At 40.5% G+C, this 20,904-nt stretch overlaps 1 protein-coding gene across 1 annotated transcript in view; it reads left to right on the forward strand.

Moving 5' to 3' along the window:
* Window positions 1-867: 867 nt before the first annotated feature.
* zcchc7 (zinc finger CCHC-type containing 7) overlaps window positions 868-20,904 on the forward strand; it is a 152,653-nt gene continuing 132,616 nt past the window's right edge. Inside the window, exon 1 of the mRNA XM_062971566.1 lies at window positions 868-1,022. The gene's annotated coding sequence lies outside the window, so the exon portion shown is untranslated. The remainder of the gene's footprint in view (window positions 1,023-20,904) is intronic.

Consider the following 20,904-nt stretch of genomic DNA (forward strand, 5'->3'; position numbering starts at 1 on the left):
CACATCTATGGCAGGCATCCTCAGAGGCTGTGAGGCATGGATAAACTAGGCAAGGCAAGGAAAAATATATATATCTGTGGAGAGTCCAGGGTGTGGCAAGAGTCCTTTACCAGCATTAATGTTTCAGTTAATCACCCTAATTAGCATTGGAAAGGTTTGTCTCTTGCCTGGGGGGCATCCTTTGTTCAGTCATTAGCCTCCTTGGGGCTTCTCTCAGAGTGTTGGTTCCCATCTACTGTTTTGATTTTAGAGTTTTTTTAATACTGGTAGCCAGATTTTGTTCATTTACATGGTTTCCTCCTTTCTGTTGAAGTTGTCCACATGCTTGTGGATTTCAATGGCTTCTCTGTGTAGTCTGACATGATAGTTGTTGGAGTGGTCCAGCATTTCTGTGTTCTCAAATAATATACTGTGTCCAGGCTGGAAGGATTGTTGCGTGTTAGGTGAGCAAAGTAGGCCACAAATGGACATGACGCCCTTCAGTGTAAGCCAGTGTTTCCCACCTTGGCGCCTCCAGGTGTTTTGGCCATCAGCTCCCAGCATTCCTATTAGCCAAACTGACTGGGGCTTCTGGGAGTTGAAGTCTTAAACTTGGAGGACGAAGGTTGGCACAAAAGGCCAATATTCCCACGTAGCCTAGTATTTGGAAGATCCCGGAAGTGACATCACTGAAAATCTCCCCTTTTTTGTAGTTTCAACACCCGAATGCGGGTCTTTTTTTCCCTTCGCCCCGCCCACCTTCGGGACAGACCTATCAGAAGCCGGCACAAACACGCGCACCCTTTGAGGCTTTGTCCTTCGCCCCGCCCCCTCCAGGAGAGAGCCGCGCGCTGCTTGTGAGTTCAACGCGCTTGCGCCCTCGCCGCCCGGCTTCTCTACCTAGGCGCATGCGCAGTGTAAGGTACGCGCCTCCTCAGGCGCGCGGCGTGGGGTTGCTTGCGTCTCTCAGCGGGCGGAAGCGCAGTCCGACGTGACGCTGGTTCCGGTCGCGAGGGGCTTCCTGGTCGCAGCAGGCAGCGCTAGTGAGTAGCAGCGTGAGCCCCAAGTGGGCTGCCACGTGTGTGAGGGGGACGTGTGTATGGGCCCCCGTGTTAGCCCTACTGTGGGGAAGCCCTTTTGCCTCCTGCCCCTCTCCAGGGCACTTTCCTTCTTCCCCAAGCAGAAGCCCGCCCTGTTGGGACCGCTCGCCTCAGCAAAAGGGGGGACATGGCGATGCCACACGCAACACCACAGTTGGAGCGCATTGGGCATTTCTGTGGGGTAGAAAGAGTAGCCTGGTTCTGCCATCCTCGAAGGCACTGTCTCTTCGTTTTACTAGACTGTATATTACTATAAAGCAGACATGGGCAAACTTCAGCCCTCCAGGTGTTTTGGACTCCCAACTCCCACAAGGAAGTGTGGGAGTTGGAGTCCAAAACACCTGGAGGGCCGAAGTTTGCCCATGCCTGCTATATACTTCCCCTAAAGACGTATTTGAAAATATAAATCAAATTTGTTTATTTACTATATTTATATACAGTAGAGTCTCACTTATCCAACATAAACAGGCCGGCAGAATGTTGGATAAGCAAATATGTTGGATAATAAGGAGGCATTAAGGAAAAGACTATTAAACATCAAATTAGTTTATGATTTTACAAATTAAGTACCAAAACATCATGTTATACAACAAATTTGACAGAAAGAGTAGTTCAATATGCAGTAATGCTATGTAGTAATTACTGTATTTACAAATATAGCACCAAAATATCATGATGTATTGAAAACATTGGATACAAAAATGCATTGGATAATCCAGAACATTGGATAAGCAAGTGTTGGATAAGTGAGACTCTACTGTACCCCCTTTCTCACCCCTGGGGGAGGACTCAAGGCGGTTTAGAACCTATTAATGGCAGAAATATAGTGCCAACTTACATATTCATAGAAAAAATCGTAATAACTAAACACTAACATGTAGTTACAAATAAAATCATTGCAACTATTAAACATATGCGTATGCAACATTTAAACACTTAAAACAAAGCATTAAGACATCCGAATATAAATATTAAAATCACATGATCCAAAAATCGTATACAGTGTTCCCTCACTTATTGTGGGGGTTAGATTCCAGGACCACCAACAATAAGTGAAAATCCGCGAAGTAGGGATATTTATACATTATTTTAGTAGTTATACACTATATTAAGTCTTTATCAACCAGTCGTGTGTTGATAAATTGCCTCCTCCCGTTGCTGCTTGAGCTCCTTTTCTCTCCCTTTGGCTTCTCCTTCCTCCTTTTCTTAGGCTGTAAATTGTTATTTTTTATTATTTATAATAGTCTTTTAGAGTTTATTGAAAAACCGCAAAACAGTGAATCTGCGAAAAGTGAACCACGAAGTAGTGAGGAAACACTGTACCGTGGCCATTCCAATTGTGATTGCACGTATTTCTTAATTATTTGTACTGCATTACTGATCAAAAGTTTGGTCCCACAACCAAGTTTTTGATTTCTTTCTAAAAAACGAGGAGGGAAGGCACTGATCTAATCTCACTGGGGAGAGAGTTCCAGAGTCGAGGAGCCACCATTGAGAAGGCCCTGTCTCTCGTCCCTAACAACTGCACTTGTGACACAGGTGGAACCGAGAGCAGGGCCTTGCCAGACGATCCTAACCTCCATGATGGTTCATAGAGGGAGATATGTTCAGACAGGTAGGCTGGGCCAAAACCGTTTAGGGCAGTGGTTCTCAAGCTGTGGGTCCCCAGGTGTTTTGACTTACAACTCCCAGAAATCCCAGCCAGTTTACCAGCTGTTAGGATTTCTGGGAGTTGAAGGCCAAAACATCTGGGGATCCACAGCTTGAGAACTACCAGTTTAGGGCTTTGTAGGCTAAACCCAGCACTTTGAATATTATTATTACTGTTGTTGGAATCTCCTTTCCTGTAATTTGAAGCCATTGTTCTTAGTCCTAGTTTCAAAGGCAGCAGAAAACAAGTCTGCTCCCTCTTTATACATGGCTCCCATGTCTCCTCTCACCTTTCTCTTCTGCAGGCTAAACATGCCCAGTTCTATAAGACACTCCTCATAGGGTATGGTCTCCAAATCTTTGATCATTTTGATCTCCCTCTTTTGGTCACCTGTATGTTCATTTATATCCCACTTTTTCTCTCTATACCGAGACTCAAAGCAGCTCAAAATTAAAAGCATTACAGTACAATTTAAAACACACAAATATTAAAACAGTATTAAGCATCATTAATAGTAAAAACAATTCAGGTGAAAACCATAAAAGCACATAAAACCATAGCACTCCTTGACTAGATTGTAAACACCTTCTTCTTTGAAAGCCTGTCTGAATAAAAAGGTTTTAGCCTGCCATCGGAAGGAAGGACAGCAGGGATGGGGGCCATTCTGGCTTCCCTGGGAAGAAGAGAGTTCCAGAGTTAAGGGGCAGCCACTGAGGCCCTTTGCACACAGCTGTATAAAATCCACATTGAACTGGATTATATGGCAGTGTGGACTCAGATAATCCAGTACAAAGCAGATGTTGTGGGTTATCTACCTTGATATTCTGGGTTATATGGCTGTGGGGAAAGAAGGTCTGCTCTCTCATTCCTGCCAGTGGAGTTTTTAGTGGAGATGGGACCAAGAGAAGGGTCTCTCCTGAAGATCTCAGAGCCCGGGCAGGTTCGTACAAGAGGATACGATCAGCCAAATAGCCTGGACCTGAACCACCCCAGCAGTGTGTTCTCATCCTCACCCCAAATGCCTGATGGCACAGAAATGTCTTGACCTGCTTGCAGAAGGCCAGGAGTGATGGGAGCATCCTGATCTCTCTTGGGAGGAGGTTCCAGAACGTCTGAGAGAAGCTGCTAAAAAGGCTCTCTCTCTCTCTCTCTCGCACCAAACGCACTTGAGCCGGTGGTGGGACACAGAGAAGGTCCTCTCCAGATGATTTTAAGTATCTGACAGATTTGTAGAGAGAGATACAGTTGGTCAAATGACCTGGACCAGCCGAAGAGCTTCTATGGCATTTTAAAAACTAATACAGTTTGCGTCTTTCTTATTTGAAATGCTTGGAACAAGAAGCATTTTATGCACAAGACAAAGGGCCTTTCCGCACAGCTATATAACCCAGAATATCTATTTTGAACTGGGTTATCTGAGTGCACTTCCATATAATCCTTTTCAATGTGGTTGTTATACAGCTGTGTGGAAGGAGCCAAAGTGTGTGCACATTGAACAAAAGAAAGCGAAGGTGTCACTGTCTCAGTTACATGTGGACAGTTTTGGATTTTGGGGTATTTTAGAGTTTGGGGGTCTGGATAAGAGATGTTGGGTATCCAATGCTATGAAGATTTATACGGAAATAGAAATATATCACAAGAGTCCTTCAGTGTCTTAAAAACTAATACAGGTTTGTCTAACTGAAATGCTTGGGATTGAAAGCATTGTGGATTTTGGAATACATGTATTTGTATATGCGTACCTAGTAAGATATCTTGGAGATGGGACCCAAGTCTATGCACGGAATTCATATATGTTTCCTTTACAACTTAAATGCATAGACTGACAGTAATTTTAGTACACATTATTTTAAAATGCGCATGAAACTGAGCTTATATACATTGAACCGTAAGAAAACAAATGTGTCACTGTCTCAGACACTCTTGTAGGCAATTTTGGAGGATTTCAGAATTCTGGAAGAGGGATGCTCAACTTAAAATGCTGGAAAGATTTATATGAAAATACTAGCTGTACCAGGCCATGCGTTGCTGTGGCCCAGTCTGGTTCAATTATAGAGAAAGATTTCAGATATACGTGATTTCATAATGCTTTTGAGTAGGCAATATTTGTGGTGGTTCCATTGTCTGTGAAAATATGGGTCTGGTTTGGCGACTCTGGAACATGGAACATATTACTGTCCATGTGATAAGCAATCCGCGTCCTGATGTAAACAGTAGAATTGTACAGATTGCCTCTGAGTGTGAACATAGATAAATGATGGATGGATATAGATCTCTTTCTTTCTCTGCTCTCTCCCTGGGCAGAATGGCTGGAGGCGTGGCTTCCTAATTGGCTATGCCCCCTGTTATTTTCCTGCTGGGAGAAGACATAGCCCCCTCCCAGGGAGCGACTCCAGTGCTGCATCCTCCCTATTATTGAAAATTGTTACCAGTATTAAAATACATACTCTAAAATCAGGATAGTAAATAAAGAACACCACTCAGAAAACAGGAATTCCAGACATGAAACAACCAGGGCCAGCTAACACCTCCCAACAAAGGATTCCCCCAGGCAGTAAGAAGCCAGGCTTTGAAGCTACAAAACTATTCAATACTAATCAAGCTAGCCAATTGCAACATTCACACTTGATTCAAGCAGAAAAAAGTTCTTTCTCCCACCCCAGACCTTCCACAGATATATAAAGAGAAGCCACCCACAGGATGGTAAAACAACCAGGCGCCCCTGGGCAACATCCTTGCAGGCGGTCAATTCTCTTGTACGAGAAGCGACTTGCAGTTTCTCAAGTTGCTCCTGACACGGGAAAAAAATAAATTACAATAAATTAGAATTATAATATAATAATATAATGTGCTGCAGGATGTCCCACAACAACTTTTTTTGCAGCTTAATAAAACTTTTTCCATGTTTTTATGATAGATCCCTAGGAAATAATGACATTGATAAACCTAGGAGCAAAAATCATAGTGTAATATATTATAATAATATTATAATAAAATGCAATGTAATCCAATTATAATAATATAATAAGAGTGGAATCTCTCGCTCACCTTGCTGGGGCCCATGAAAAGGATTTTCACTTTCAGTATCCCTCCTTTCTGTGGCTAAGCCAAGCCGAACTGAGTGGCAAGGAGGCAGGCCTAGCCGTCCCTTGCGGCCCCGCCCACACCAGTTTCTAAATGGCAGACTGCTTAGCCGTTGCTCGCGCCATTGCTCAGGGGAGGAGCTGTCTGCTATGATGGTTTCTAAGGGAGGAGGAAACTGATTGGCTGTTGCTAAGGGGCATAGTTTTACCTGTTTCAGGTGTGACAGGTTTGTGATAGTAGGTAGCTGAATACCTTAAAACACTTGTCAGTTCGAATGCTATGAGCCCAATTCAAGGTGCAGGTTATCACGTACAAAGTCCTAAACGGTTTGGGACCCACCTACCTTTGTGACTGCATTTACCCCTATGAACCTGCACAGCCCTTTCGATTGTCGAGGGAGGCCCTCCTTTCGCTCCCACCATCGTCACAATCGCGGTTGGTGGGGACGAGGGAGAGGGCCTTTCCGTGGTGGCCCCTCGGCTCTGGATCTCACTCCCCAAGGAGATTAGGCAAGCCCCTACCGTTCAAATTTTTAGGAAGATCCTAAAAACCCGGCTCTTCCAGCAGGCCTTTGATTATGATTCCTCACCCTCGTGACAGGGCTTATTCTTGTGATCAATAACATATCTGTTCACTTTATTCTACTCCTTCAGCTGGAAATAGCTCTTATGTTTACCTCATCCCAAGCCCCTTACCAATTATAGCAGTTGGATTACCTACTTCTTTTTTAGTTTACAATCCTCACCCTATGCACTTTCATTGGCCCAGTTTTATGAGCCTGCTCAGGTTTTTAACTATTTGTGTTATTTTGATGTGATTGCTGTGTTATTATGTTTTATATGGATCTGCATTTTTATTTTGGATGTGTTTTATTTACAATGATTGTAATCCACCTGGGCCACCCCGAGTCCCTTCGGGGAGATGGAGGCGGGGTATAAAAAGAAAGTTGTTGTTATTATTATTATTATTATTATTATTATTATTACGTTGTGTCCAAATTTCGTAGCAATTGGTGAAGTAGTTTGGAAGATATGAGGTCCTCACAAACGGACATTACATTTTTATTTATATAGTAGATAAATATACCGTGAATCCTATGGCACCTTATTCCATAAGCTTTCTTTGAGTAATATTTGATTTCATCTAATGCAGTAATTGTACAGCTGCGGGGTTTATTTTTTTACCATTAATGTGCAAACAGGCAATACAGTAGTCTTGCTTATCCAACGTAAACGGGCCGGCAGAACATTGGATAAGCGAATATGTTGGATAATAAGGAGAGATTAAGGAAAAGCCTATTAAACATCAAATTAGGTTATGATTTTACAAATTAAGCACTAAAACATCATGTTGTACAACAAATGTGACAGAAAAAGTAGTTCAATACACAGTAATGCCAAAACATCGCAATATATTGAAAACACTGACTACAAAAATGCGTTGGATAATCCAGAAAGTCGGATAAGTGAGTGTTGGATAAGTGAGACTCTACTGTATATGCAATGTTACTTACTGGCTTTTGTAGCCATTTTGGAAACAAATGTAGCACATTGTAAGTGTTCACTTTGTGTACATAATACTTTGTTGTTAGTTGCTTTGAGGTTAACTTCGCTCAAAATTATACCATGAAAATTTAAAATGATATAACATTAAGAACTATGCCTGCTTGGATTTCCTTTTTCTCTTTTTCTCTCTTTGCATCCTGCTCTTTTAGATGAGGAAAGAAATGCTTTTGTTTGTACTTGACCTTTAACACTCTGGCAGTATAATTTTTTAAAAACAACAGAATGATAGAGAAATTTTGATCAATGTTTCAGCCAGCAAACAGTTTATTAAAGGACAATATATAATGCAAGAGGCTATGGTTTGTTTAAGTTATGTCAGAAGTTCTTATTGTTATGTATTTATTATAATATAAGCAGAGGCAGCATGGTGTTATGGTTTGACTGTTGACTGTTGACTCTGGCCAAGGTTCAAATCCCCACTTAGCCATGGAAACACTGAATGACCTTGAGCAGGTCACACTCTCTCAGAGGAAGGCAGAAGCAAATTCCCTTTGAACCTATTTTGCCAAGAAAATTCCATGATAGATGTGCCTTGAGGTTGCCATAAATTGAAAATAGTTTGTATGCACACAACAAAAACCTAGAAGCACTCTTTACTTTAAATTGTGTGTATTTGATAAAAAAGGCCTTTTTGTGGAAACTAAGTCCTCTTGGGGAGATAGGGCAGAATATAAATAAAGTGTTGTTGTTATTATTATTATTATTATTATTATTATTAGGTTAGAAGGCATGCTCTAGTCAGCTTTCAAAAGATTCTTCTTCTTGTACAACAAATAATACAGCTAATCTTGTATTCAAGTTCATGAAGCAATAGAAGTTTTTCTCATATGTAAAGATTTTTTTAATATGACAAAGTATGATCAGTCCAACAATTCCTTGTGTCAGTGAGGAGGAAGCAGGAAAGGATAAGTAACTGTACAAATAACAATTTCTAAACCACCCTTAAGAGCCTTTTTGGCGGAAGGGTGGGACATAAATGTTACAAATAGATAAATGAACTTATTGTGATTGTATTGCAGTATAATCATGGACACCTGGTCATTCATTTATATTGCTATAAGTGTTAAATACAGAGTTATAAAAACAGTACCCTAATGATTAGAGCAGTTCTCAAAAACAGTTTAGAATAATGAAAAAGTCCTTAGCAAATAAATTTGTCTGCATCAACTTTCCTTCAGTGGAGAGGGGGGGAGGGAGGGGGGTAGGCTTGTAATTATATTTTTTCCTAGCAAACATCCCTTTTCGTCTAATATTTTTTAAATAAAAGCTTTATCAATACTACATATAATTCGGTCTTCTCAAATACTCCACATCATTGAATAGAGAAAGTGATTCACAAATATAAGTAACATATAAAAGTGAAAATGCACTTTATCTTACTTTAATTCCCATACAGTTATCCATAGCATGAGAAAGTTTAGGAACTGGAACATACTGCCATTTAGAATAGGAAATGGCATTCTTTTGGGATTGATCAAATATTGCTCTTTTATGTTCAACAAGTAAGAAACAGATCACTTGGTATGTTTGATCTCTTCTGCTTCCTTCCATATTAAAATCATTTAGATTTTCACTGATGATCGGAAAGATATTGTTAATCTGAAAGCTTGGATTATATTGGGCAAGCATGTGAGAAGTTTGCTCAAAATAGGTTGATATTCAGATATCTGCCAAGCTTATGAATAACAATGGGCTGCACAAGGCCTAGTTTGTTCATCTGTGCAATGTCTATTTAGTTTCTCCCTGCTAAAACCTGGAACTGAAATGGATTAATTGGCTTTGTTAACACCTGATGTATAAAAGATACTCAACTGTGAAGATGACAGATATTTTTATTGCTGCATAAAAGTTGAGGAAATAAACATCTGGCACTTGTTGATTGCATAAGTATTTGCTGTGTTATGTCCAAATAAGTCGCACACCTGTTGAATAAAATCTTTACACTTTAACAACACTTTGGGGAATGTTCCTTTTTTATTGGGGGGGGGGGGGGTAAATTTAAGCTTTTTAAATGACAAAATTGAAAGTGTGGGGCTCAAGTGTGATTCTGCTTAGTGAAGTCTGCCCATCAAAACACAGTGATTGACTGAATGAGGGTAATTATAGAGGCGAACCTGTTTTAGTCTGCAAAAGAACTGAAACTGGGGTGAAGACTCACCCCTTGGTAGACAAGAGGAATGATGCTAAACACAGCCAAGGCAACATTGGAGTTGTTCAACTACAACAGTGGTTCTCAACCCGTGCATCCCCATGTGTTTTGGCCTACAACTCCCAGAAATCCCAGCCAGTTTGCCAGCTGTTAAGATTTCTGGGAGCTGAAGGCCAAAATATCTGGGGACCCACAGGTTGAGAACCACTGAACTACAATAATGTCCATGTTTTACAAGGGGCCAGCAAAGCCCAGACCTCAGTATGTTTGAGGATTTGTGCTAGTTATACTCAGGCAAATGACAAGTGCCAGTTTTGTTTTATTTATTTAATGTTTGTGCACAATAAAAAATATTTTGTAAGGCTCTGTAAAATAGACTATTAATGACCCATGATAAATAATTGTAATATAGAAGCTGGGCACTCGATGCTCATAGGCCCTGCCTGCCAGGCCTACAGTTGAGCTCAATGGCCTATGAGCCATTGAGTGCTCTGAGCTTAACTGTAGGCCCTGCCAGCCAGGGCCTACAGTCAATTGCCAAAGGTCAGCCAACCAAACGGCTACCATTAAAAAAAATTGTTTCACTGTTTCTTTTGTTCTTTTGGAGTTGCGCCATTCTGTGTAATCCAAATGGACGGAACAGTACAAAACCACGAAAGAAACAGATGAAACCGGATTCGGGCCCTACTCTAGTACAGTAGAGTCTCACTTATCCAACACTCATTTATCCAACGTTCTGGATTATCCAACGCATTTTTGTAGTCAATGTTTTCAATATATTGCGATGTTTTGGTGCTAAATTCATAAATACAGTAATTACTACATAGCATTACTGTGTATTGAACTACTTTTTCTGTCAAATTTATTGTATAACATGATGTTTTGGTGCTTAATTTGTAAAATCATAACCTATTTTGATGTTTAATAGGCTTTTTCTTAATCTCTCCTTATTATCCAACATATTTGCTTATCCAACATTCTGCCGGCCCGTTTATGTTGGATAAGTGAAACTATACTGTATTTATACTCTAGTATTTAGTATGATAGACTGAATACCATATTTAGTAAAAAGAATGTTCAGTAAAGTGAACTGCATATTTGAGAGAGGAAGAATATGGGGTCTGGTGTTTCAGGGCGACTTATGAAATGAGGTAGGGAGAAGTGTGTAGGAGTGTGGTGAGGTCAAACCTAAGAATATTAGTCTATGGGTAAAGAAGTAATAGAGCAGAGAATGCAAAAGAGGAAAAGATATCTGTGTCTGCCTGTGTTTCCCCCTAGTGGCACTTCCATCACTTGCACAAGTATGACTCTTCACTGCTAGCTCTTTCCCCTTGGATGGACTTATTCATATTTTTCTGTAAGCATGCGCTCTATGCTTGTTTCTTTATTCTTAGAAATATTTCTGCAGATATTTAAATTGAATTTTGAAACATTCGGTTGTAAACCTCAGGGCATGGAGCTGTTTTGTTGTTTTTTCCCTTGTTCAGTGATGATGCTATATAAATAACTAACTTTGCCTGGCCACACGTTGCTGTGGCTTATGGGAATCATTTGTTGGCCAGGTGGAATAGCAGTGAATAGCCTTGCAGTCTCAAAGCCTGGCCTTTTTCTGGAATAGGTGGAGTAGCACCCTCAATCAAAGAACCGCTTTGAAGCCTGGCTACTTCCTTTGTAGGGGAATCATTGTTTGGCCAGATTGAATTGCACTGAATATTCTTGCAGCTTAAAAGCCTGGCCGCTTTCTGCATAGGGCATCCTTGCTAGGACAGGTTGAATGGGACGGAGTTTCTAAGTTTTTTTTTTTAAAATTGAAAGACATACCTTGGATGACTATGACTTTTGTGGCCAAATTTGGTGTGATTTGGTTCAGTGGTTTTGTTGTTTACTCCATAGTAAAACAAACATTACATTATTATATATATAGATAAATAGTAATTATAATAAGCACACTCCTGTCCTCTTTTCTGAACCTGTCTGTGAACAGAGAATCAGGTAGCTGTACACACTGTTTTTTATGTATGCACTTTTCATTCTCCCTCTAATATTTCCCTTGATTCAGCCTTCTAGAAATCACTCGGAGGATTATAATTAGGTCCTCCTAGACTCTTGATTCATTAGCTTGAATTTCCTTCTTTGAGAAGTGTCCAGATCCCAAAGGAAGTTTTGTTTGAGAAAATTCCATTGTCTTTGCCTGGCTGACTAAGAAGCTATATCAAAGTCTCAAGTGTCTCCTTTATCTGCATGGTTTTTTGATGACTTATTCTTAAGATCCTGATTAGTTTTACTTTGTGAATTTCAATGCTATTCTTATTTTAAAATAGGAATGCTGACCCTCTAAATCAGGGGTCCTCAAACTTTTTAAGTGGAGGGCCGATTCACAGTCCCTCAGACTGTTAGGGGGCCGGACTAGGATGAAATGGTCCAAAATTAAGATGGTTGTTGTGTGCTTTCCGGTCATTTCAGACTTAGGTCAACTCGAAGTCTAAAGTTTAGGACAGAGGCCAGGTCAATGACCTTGGAGGGCCACATCCGGCCCATGGGCCTTAGTTTGGGGACCCTTGATCTAGACAATCTTCTAAGACCATAGGTAAGCAAAGAGACCTCCAAAGACCATCTGGATAGTTTCATAAGACCATAGGTAAGGAAAGGGACCCTCAAAGTCCATCTAGATGATCTCACCAGGCCTCCAGAAGACCATAGATAAGGAAAGGGGCTCTCAAAGACCATCTAGATGGTTTCATAAGACCATAGAGAAGGAAAGGGGCCCTCAAAGACCATCTAGATGGTTTCATAAGACCTTAGAGAAGGAAAGGGCCCCCCAAAGGCCATCTAGACAATCTCATAAAACCATAGGTAAGGAAAGGGCCCCCCAAAGGCCATCTAGACAGTCTCATAAAACAATAGGTAAGGACAGTGACATCCAAAAGTCATCTAGATGATCTCATAAGGCCGTAGCTAAGCAAAGAGATCTTCAAAGACCATCTAGACACTCTCATAAGACCATAGGTAAGCAAAAAGACCTCCAAAGACCAGGTAGACTTAGGTCAACTCTAAGTCTAAAGTTTAGGATAGGGGCCAGGTAAATGACCTTGGAGGGCCGCATCCGGCCCCCGGGCCTTAGTTTGGGGACCCCTGCTCTAAATAGTGCAGAATGACATTGACTATGCTAACTAAAATGGGGTGGGCGCAACTGACATGGGTTCAAGGACCAATTTATGCCCCTGAGGTTCTCAAGGGCCACATATAGATTGGCAAAAAATATCCCTGAAAGACTTGCCGGGGGGGGGGTAGAGAAAAACAAAATAAAACTGGAAATGATCTGAAATTCTGGGTTGCTGTGAGTTTTCTGGGCTGTAACCATTAAAAGAAATCTTATGCATGTTTAAAAGATGATTCCTCACCCCCTGTTTTCTAGAAGCACAATTCATCCTTATTTATCAGGAAAATGTTCCAGACTTGTTAGTAGGGGAGTGTCTAAGAGGGCTTTTGGGGGCTTCATCTTACCCTCTATTAGGCTAATATAATGAGAGCAACTGTTCTATAACATATAGAAGACCACTGTTTTGGGGAAAGTGCATTGGTTCAAGAAATTCAGGAGGAACAGCATTTTTCTAATTAATAATAATAATAGGTAAAAACAACAACAACTTCATTTTTCTATCTCGCCACCATCTCCCTGTAGGGACCCAGGGCGGCTAACACAGGGCGAAGCCCGAGAACAATAAAACATAGTAGAGCAGATAAAAAGCATGTTCAAATAAGTAAAACACAATAAAATCAAACATAAATACAAGTACAATACAATAACGGTAAAAACCAATTTAAAACATGTAATGAAGAGATAAAAGACCACCAAACTGGAGAAAGGAGTAGCATGAGAGGGCGAATAAACTAAAGTGCAATAATGAATTATATTAAAAGGTGCATTTGGGGCGAAAAAGACAAAGTTCATTCTCAGCATAGAGGTGAGGCAGGACGGCCAGTTAAATCTAGGAGAGGGTGGAATAAAGTGTGAGTTGTAATGCAGTCAAGTAGGTATAATTTAGGTCATGGGGACTAGGTTATTCGAAAGCGCACTAGAAAAATCAAGTTTTTAATTCCTTTTAAAAAGATGTTAGGGTGAGTGCTGCCTGATCTCCCTAGGAAGGGAGTTCCAGATCCGGAGAGCCACTACAGAGAAGGCCCTCTCCCTCGTCCCAACAAGCCGAGCTTGTGACGGAAGTGGGAGCGAGAGAAGAGCTTCCCCAGTTGATTTAAGAGACCGAGCAGGTTCATAGGGGGAAACATGGTATTTCCTAGTACAGTGTTCCCTCACTTATCGCGGGGGTTACGTTCCAGGACCACCTGCGAAAAGTGAAAATCCACAAAGTAGAGACACTATATTTGTGTTGTTTGCAAGTAGTGTCTCTGTCCCCTCCTCGCCTCTCAAGCACACGCATGTGCGCTCCCGCTGCCTTGTGAGGTGAAAATAAAGCTGCTTCAGCCTCCTTTTCTCTCCCTTTCTTAGGCTTCTCCTTAGGAAGGAAGTAGAAAGAGGGATTTATGAGGGATTTATAATATTATTTTATGATTTATACTATTATTTCAGTGTTTATTAAAAACCCACTAAACAGCGAGGGCACAAAAAGTGAACCGTGAAGTAGCGAGGGAACACCGTATTGCTAGGAAATTCCAGAAAATGTGCACTAAAGACCCCATTCCAAGGCATTGTGCTCCAGACCTTTGGTGCTGGAGTGCTTAAGCCGTGTCTGACTTAAAGACAAGGGATTTGAAAATATGTTGTGGTTCTGGTCCTGTGTTGTTAAGAGTGGCCCAGTATAGGCAGACAATATACTCGCCTCAATCCAGGTGTAGTATACTGGTCATGGCATTTCAAACACCAACCTGTCTGAGGATTTCTGTCCCAACTATAATTTCTACATCTAAATAAAATTCTTTTCAGAAATCCAAGTTACCAGTTCAAGGATCACGGTGGTCCAACTGAGCCTATCTGGAAATGTCGAATGGCTGTTCTGTCTTACCATCTGTATAGCAGAGCAATATGGCTTGGGTTGATAGCCTTGAGTCAATAACTACTTCTTTATCATCTGCTTTGTATGAAGTGGTGGTTATTAAGGCATTTCTTGTGAGAAATGCCTCACAAGCCCAGAGTTATATGAATGAACCCAATGTGTGGAAAATTAAGTCCCTCCCAGCATGCATTGTGCTTTTTTTTTGAATGGCAAGCCATCTGCTGTTACAGTGTCAGGTCCTTCAAGCTTTACTTAAGATAGGGAAGTCAGCATCTGGCTACTGACGATGTTGTGGTTTATGGGTTTTATATGTTACTAGGTGTGCCCGGCCACGCGTTGCTGTGGCGAAATATGGTGATATGGGAAATAAAGTATTGAGGAATTGGTGGTAGTTAAGGTAAAGGGTAAAGGTTTTCCCCAGACATTAAGTCCAGTCGTGTCTGACTCTGGAGGTTGGTGCTCATTTCCATTTCTAAGCCGAAGAGCCGGCGTTGTCCGTAGACTCCTCCAAGGTCATGTGGGATGACTACATGGAGCGGCGTTACCTTCCCGCCAGAGCAGTACCTATTGATGCACTCACATTTGCATGTTTTCGAACTTCTGGGTTGGCAGAAGCTGGGGCTAACAGTGGGGGCTCTCTCCGCTCCCCCAATTCAAACCTGTGGCCTTTCAGTCCAGAAGTTCAGCAGCTCAGCGCTTTAACACGCTGCGCCATCAGGGGATATTATTTCCTAAAGGTTGTGAATATACAATATTTCTGATTGGTTTTTTTTTTGTTTGTTGGAGGCAAGTATGAATGCTGCAATTAGGAGAAATGATTAGGATGTAATGGCCTTGCAGCTTTAAAGCCTGGCTGTTTCCTCCCTGAGTTAATTTTTTGTTGGGAGGTGTTAGCTGGCCCTCATTGTTTCCTGTCTGGAATTCCCTTGTTTTCAGAGTGGTGTTGTTTGCGATATATTATGTGCTTCTACTGTCTGTGGCCCTGAGAAAACAGGATTTTCCAGACTTTGATGATGGGAATACTTTGTTGGGAGGTGTTAGCTGGCCTTGATTGTTTCCTGTCTGGAATTCCCTTGTTTTCAGAGTGGTGTTGTTTGCGATATTTTATGTGCTTCTACTGTCTGTGGCCCTGAGAAAACAGGATTTGCCAGACTTTGATGATGGGAATACTTTGTGGGGAGGGGTTAGCTGGCCCCGATTGTTTCCTGTGTGGAATTCCCCTGTTTATTTACTGTCCTGGTTTTAGAGATTATATTGTTCTGCATTATTCTATCCCAGTAATTATTTCATATTAAAGAAGAATCTCACTTATCCAACATTCGCTTATACAATGTTCTGGATTATCCAACGCAGTCTGCCTTTTCATAATCAATGTTTTTGTAGTCAGTGTTTTAAATTCATTGTGATATTTTAGTGGTAAATTTGTAAATAAAGTACAGTAGAGTCTCACTTATCCAACATAAACTGGCCGGCAGAACGTTGGATAAGCGAATATGTTGGATAATGAGGAATTAAGGATAACCCTATTAAACATCAAATTAAGTTATGATTTTACAAATTAAGCACCAAAACATCATGTTAGACAACAAATTTGTCAGAAAAGTAGTTCAGTACACAGTAATGCTATATAGTAATTACTGTATTTATGAATTTAGCACCAAAAATATCACGATATATTGAAAGCATTGACTACAAAAATGCGTTGGATAATCCAGAACGTTGGATAAGCGAGTGTTGGATAAGTGAGACTCTACTGTAAATACTACATAGCATTACTGCGCATGGAACTACTTTTTCTGTCAAATTTGTTGTATAATATGATGTTTTGGTGCTTAATTTGTATAACGATTACCTAATTTGATGTTTAATTGGCTTTTCCTGAATCCCTTCGTATTATCCAACATATTCACTTATCCTGCCGGCCTGTTTACGTTGGATAAGTGAGACTCTACTGTATATTGATAATCTTAAATTATCTGCTTAGAACTGGATTATATGAGGCCCCTTCTTCACAGCTGTATAAAATGCACACTGAAGTGGATTATATGGTAGTGTGGAGTCAAGATAATCCAGTGCAAAGCAGATAATATAAGATTATAAATGGGTTATATAGCTGTGTTGAAGGGCCTTGAGTCTACACTGCCATATAATCCAGTGCAAATTAGATAATCTGTGGAAGAAGTCTAAGTGAGGCCTAAATTTGCCTGTCCCCTAACTGAAACCTGGCTGTCCCTTGGTTGCTAGGCAACCAAGTGGGCAGAGATTAGCCCTCTAAACTGGCAGCAATTGGATAAAAAAAATTATTGCTCTCCCTCTAATTAGGACTTTATTTTTCTTTTCTTTTTGTTGTATCAACCTTGAGGCGTGGATGATGGGTTGTGTTGTCAAATTTTGAGGTTGGGAGGCCTGTACTTTTGTTGTTTTGTGAATTGCCGTGATGCCATCACTCTTTTATATATATAGATAAATGTGAAAACTGCTTTCTATTATAGGGGCATGATTTGAAAAATGTCTGTGAGATAAGTTTGAAAAGGGGTTTCAAATCCCTGGGTGTTCTACCAAAAAGAAAACTATAGAACAGGCCCTGTTTAAAGGCCTACAGTCTAAAAGACTGTCATAGCCAAATATATTATTTAGTATTACACTCTTTTTAGTTTTGTGCTTTGCACATATTATTTTTCATTGTTAAAAAACCTTCTATTCAACATCTTAGAGAACTCTCTTAGCGCCCCCCCCCCCCCCGCGATAAACAAGTTGATAAAGCCGTTGTTTTTCTTACTTTTGTTATCTCTGCTGCCTAGAAATACTCAGGTTCTATAGATTTGATTTTTGTGAAATTATAATACTAAAAATTTAGAATCTGTAGAAACCAACATAATTAAGTGGATGCTGGCTGGCAGTATTTATGGATGGGAGCCCAACCTGTTTTCCAGATCTTGATGAAGTTACTGCTTTCTTCTCTGGCTTGAATTTCTTACATTTTCTTCCTTCTTTGTCTTCTTCAACTGGGATTGATAGTATGAATGATTTCCAGATGTTAGCCAGTAAGCTAGAAATATGGTGTAGCTTTGTCTTCCCTGCTCCTTACCTTTGTCTCTTTTACATTTGAAGCCTGTATTAATGGGAGAAGCAGGCATATAACACACTCTCCTTTTATTTAGCTTTCTAAATTAAAATGCACGCATTTTTACACTCACATATTTGTGTTTGAGTGCCATATTCTTGCAGTGAAAATAGTAATGATTAATAGTGCTTCTCCATATGTTATGAACTTTCGAGTATTATGGCAGGATAGGGATTATGAGTCTCATAATCTCTGATCAGACTACAGTCTTCTTCATCACAGGCTATTCCGCCTACAGTTTCTTGGAGTTGCAATTCTACAGTATTTAGTGGGCCACATGTTTTCTATTTTATGAGTATCATTTTGGGCATCTGCAGGCCCATGGGTTGGTGGCAGAAAAAAATATTAGTTGATAAGTAAAAATAACAGGATGTAAAACAGTTCACACATATATCCCCTACTCACCCACAAGATGTTTGTATTTCCTTAGTTCTGTGTTGAGATAATTGATTGATAGTAGTCATGTCTAAGTAGTTTGGCTGATGCCATAGACAGGTGCACAACACTACTATAGTTTCCTGTTTTACTCAGGAGTGAAGTTTGGAACATAAGAAGATTGGTCCACTGCCAGGAGTGGACAGCTCACAGTGACTAGCCTTTCAATAGGCCCAACTGGATTTCTTTTTTAACTCTGGAGCATGTACTGCTAAGCAGGGCATCTGTCACTATCTGGTTTCCTAAGGGATGCTTTTAGTTGGTAATAATGACTGCATGACATGTTAATTATACCTGTGAAGAATCACTGTAATATTTAGCATAAGGGTTTCTTGGTGAATTGAAAGATGGGAAAATACTGTTCCCCCACCTTCTCTTTATATTTTTATATCTTAACAAAGAGGCCGATTTGTTATTGCTTGCTTATTTTTCCCACCATAAATCAAAAGTACTCAAAGTAGAAATTGTTGAAACTTTTACATTGTTTATTTGATGTTTAGTCCGTTTTTTTAAATGCCCAGAAATGTGCCCTGAATTTAATTATTAATTATTGAATAGTCTGGGATTAATTCTTAATTGAAATTAATTCTATTACTGGATTCTGTCTGGTTTTATTCACCTTTTTAAAATAAGGGCACGTATTATGTCATAGACAGAACGCCACCAAATAAAGTTCAACACAGTTTATTAAAGTTACAGAACTAAAAAATGCCCGTAAGAAACAAAGGACTAGGCAAACACTTGCCTTCAGTGTGAAAAGATACAAAAAGACTCCGCTGGTACTAAAAACGGTTCAAAAGATAAACTCCTGTTTAATCCGGGTTAAATCAATAATGCTTAATTCAGCCTGGCAATTTAAACAAACAAAAGTTGATAAACAAAGATTCAATGTAACACAAATAACTGGCAGCAGATTCCTCTCTGCTACTCAAAAGCTACAATTGAGTAACTAAGGTTGTGCAACGAGCGAAATCCGGGTCCAGGCACATCAATCAGGGTAGCAACGGTCAGCAGGGTCCCAATCCGGTCCAAGGTCGAAAGCCAGGTACAGACGTCTTTAGTTCACAAGTTCCACCGATAGCCACAGAAGGGATAGTCCGAGGTCGTAGTCAGTCAGTCAGTCCAGCGTCAATCCAGAGTAGGCAATTAATGTCCGTCAAAAAGACGACGGAGGTCCAAGCTATCAAGATTAAACACAAGTTGCACAGAAAAAGCCCACACAGTTCCTCCCGCCGTCTATGCCCAGTGTCCTTGGTAACTTACGTATTCAGCAAACGAATCACACCCGTCTTCAGGAAGTTCCCCAACAAGAGCCCAAGCGTTCGTCCAGATTACCTTGCCCAACGCAATTAGCCATTGATTCTAGACCCCATTTTATGCCAGTTCATAACTCCTCATCGCTGTCAGCTGCTATCCTAATTCCAGGTGCCTCATCATCATCATCCTCATCAGAGCTAAAACACCTTTGACTACGCCCCACAGCATCCCCAGCTGTGGATCCCGTTCCATCCCTCCAGCCCGTCCACGGGTCCGATCCTGCAACCCGCCAGTCGCCTCCCATGCTATCATTGTCGGTGACACCCAAATCCTCCCTCACACGAGTCCATTCCATGTCATCCTCCTCTGAGCTAACCATCTCTTCCTCCATTCCCTCGGTAAAACCCTCAAAGGAGTCTTCGTCTGTTGGTTCTGCAAATAAGTCCCGGAGCCGTTTCCTTTCGCGCTCCTCAAGAGAGTCTGACTCTCGAGGAGTCTTACGACCTCGTCTCCTAGTATCGGAGCCAGAAGGCTCAACCATAACATATTATGTGTAAATAGGTGAATTAGGCTATCTGGAATAATTTTTTTAAAAATGAGCTGCAGTTTTTCATGAAAAATATTGTGGCTAGAGAAACTTTTATGAGGACAAACAAACAAACAAAAAACTCACACTAAAAACAAATGGTTCTATGTCAGAAAAAATGGTTTACGTGTGCTTAAGCTATCATTTGTAGTGGTAGCTTAGTCTTTTGTGGTAGATTGCATGGGTCTTTTGGAGTGGCATCCTATGATGTATGGCAGCTTTCTGTTGCATGAAAATGCCACCCTGTTTGCATGTGCTCAGAAGCACTTTCTATGTAGGTATTGAGAGGAAGTATTGGATTATAACTGTAATCTTTAGCTGCATATGATTGAAAACACTTCGGAGATAGGTTTGTCTTGATGGTTCTCTAAAAGCTTCAAAATATTGTGTTGGTATGAAATTAAAATATTACCTATTACTTTTATTTAGGATACTGGATGTGATGGTATCATTCTTCACAACTTTCTAGTCTTGGCTACAGAATAGTGAAGGGACTGTAGGAAATTTCATTTGAATTTTTTATTTTGAATCTGGTTATAGATGTCGGGTATGCATATGTCAAATTTTCTTTTAATAAATGCAAACAATCATATAGGGAATCCTTTTGTAAGTCTTCAGGTTAGAAGCAGGCTGTGAAATATTCATGTGGGGAGACTACAGTTGTCAGCTGAATATTTTTAAGCATTATTCCTATGTAATCAAGACTTTTAGCCTTGAGCAAAAGCTTACAGTGCAATCTTGACTCGGCAGGTAGCCAAGAGCTGGCTGAGTTGACATTAGGCCAGTTGAAGCTGTGCAATATCCAAACCTCAATCCTGTCAAAATAACTTTGGTTGTGGATGACAGGTTGGGACCGAGGAATTTTATTTCAAGTAGCTTCCATTGGTTTCTATTTGTTGGAAATTACTTAGTTCAGCCCTAACCTTGGCCTAATTTTGTGCTGGCACAAGGGCAGTGGCTCA

This window comes from Anolis carolinensis, chromosome 2, assembly GCF_035594765.1.
Source record: "Anolis carolinensis isolate JA03-04 chromosome 2, rAnoCar3.1.pri, whole genome shotgun sequence".
NCBI lineage: Eukaryota > Metazoa > Chordata > Lepidosauria > Squamata > Dactyloidae > Anolis > Anolis carolinensis.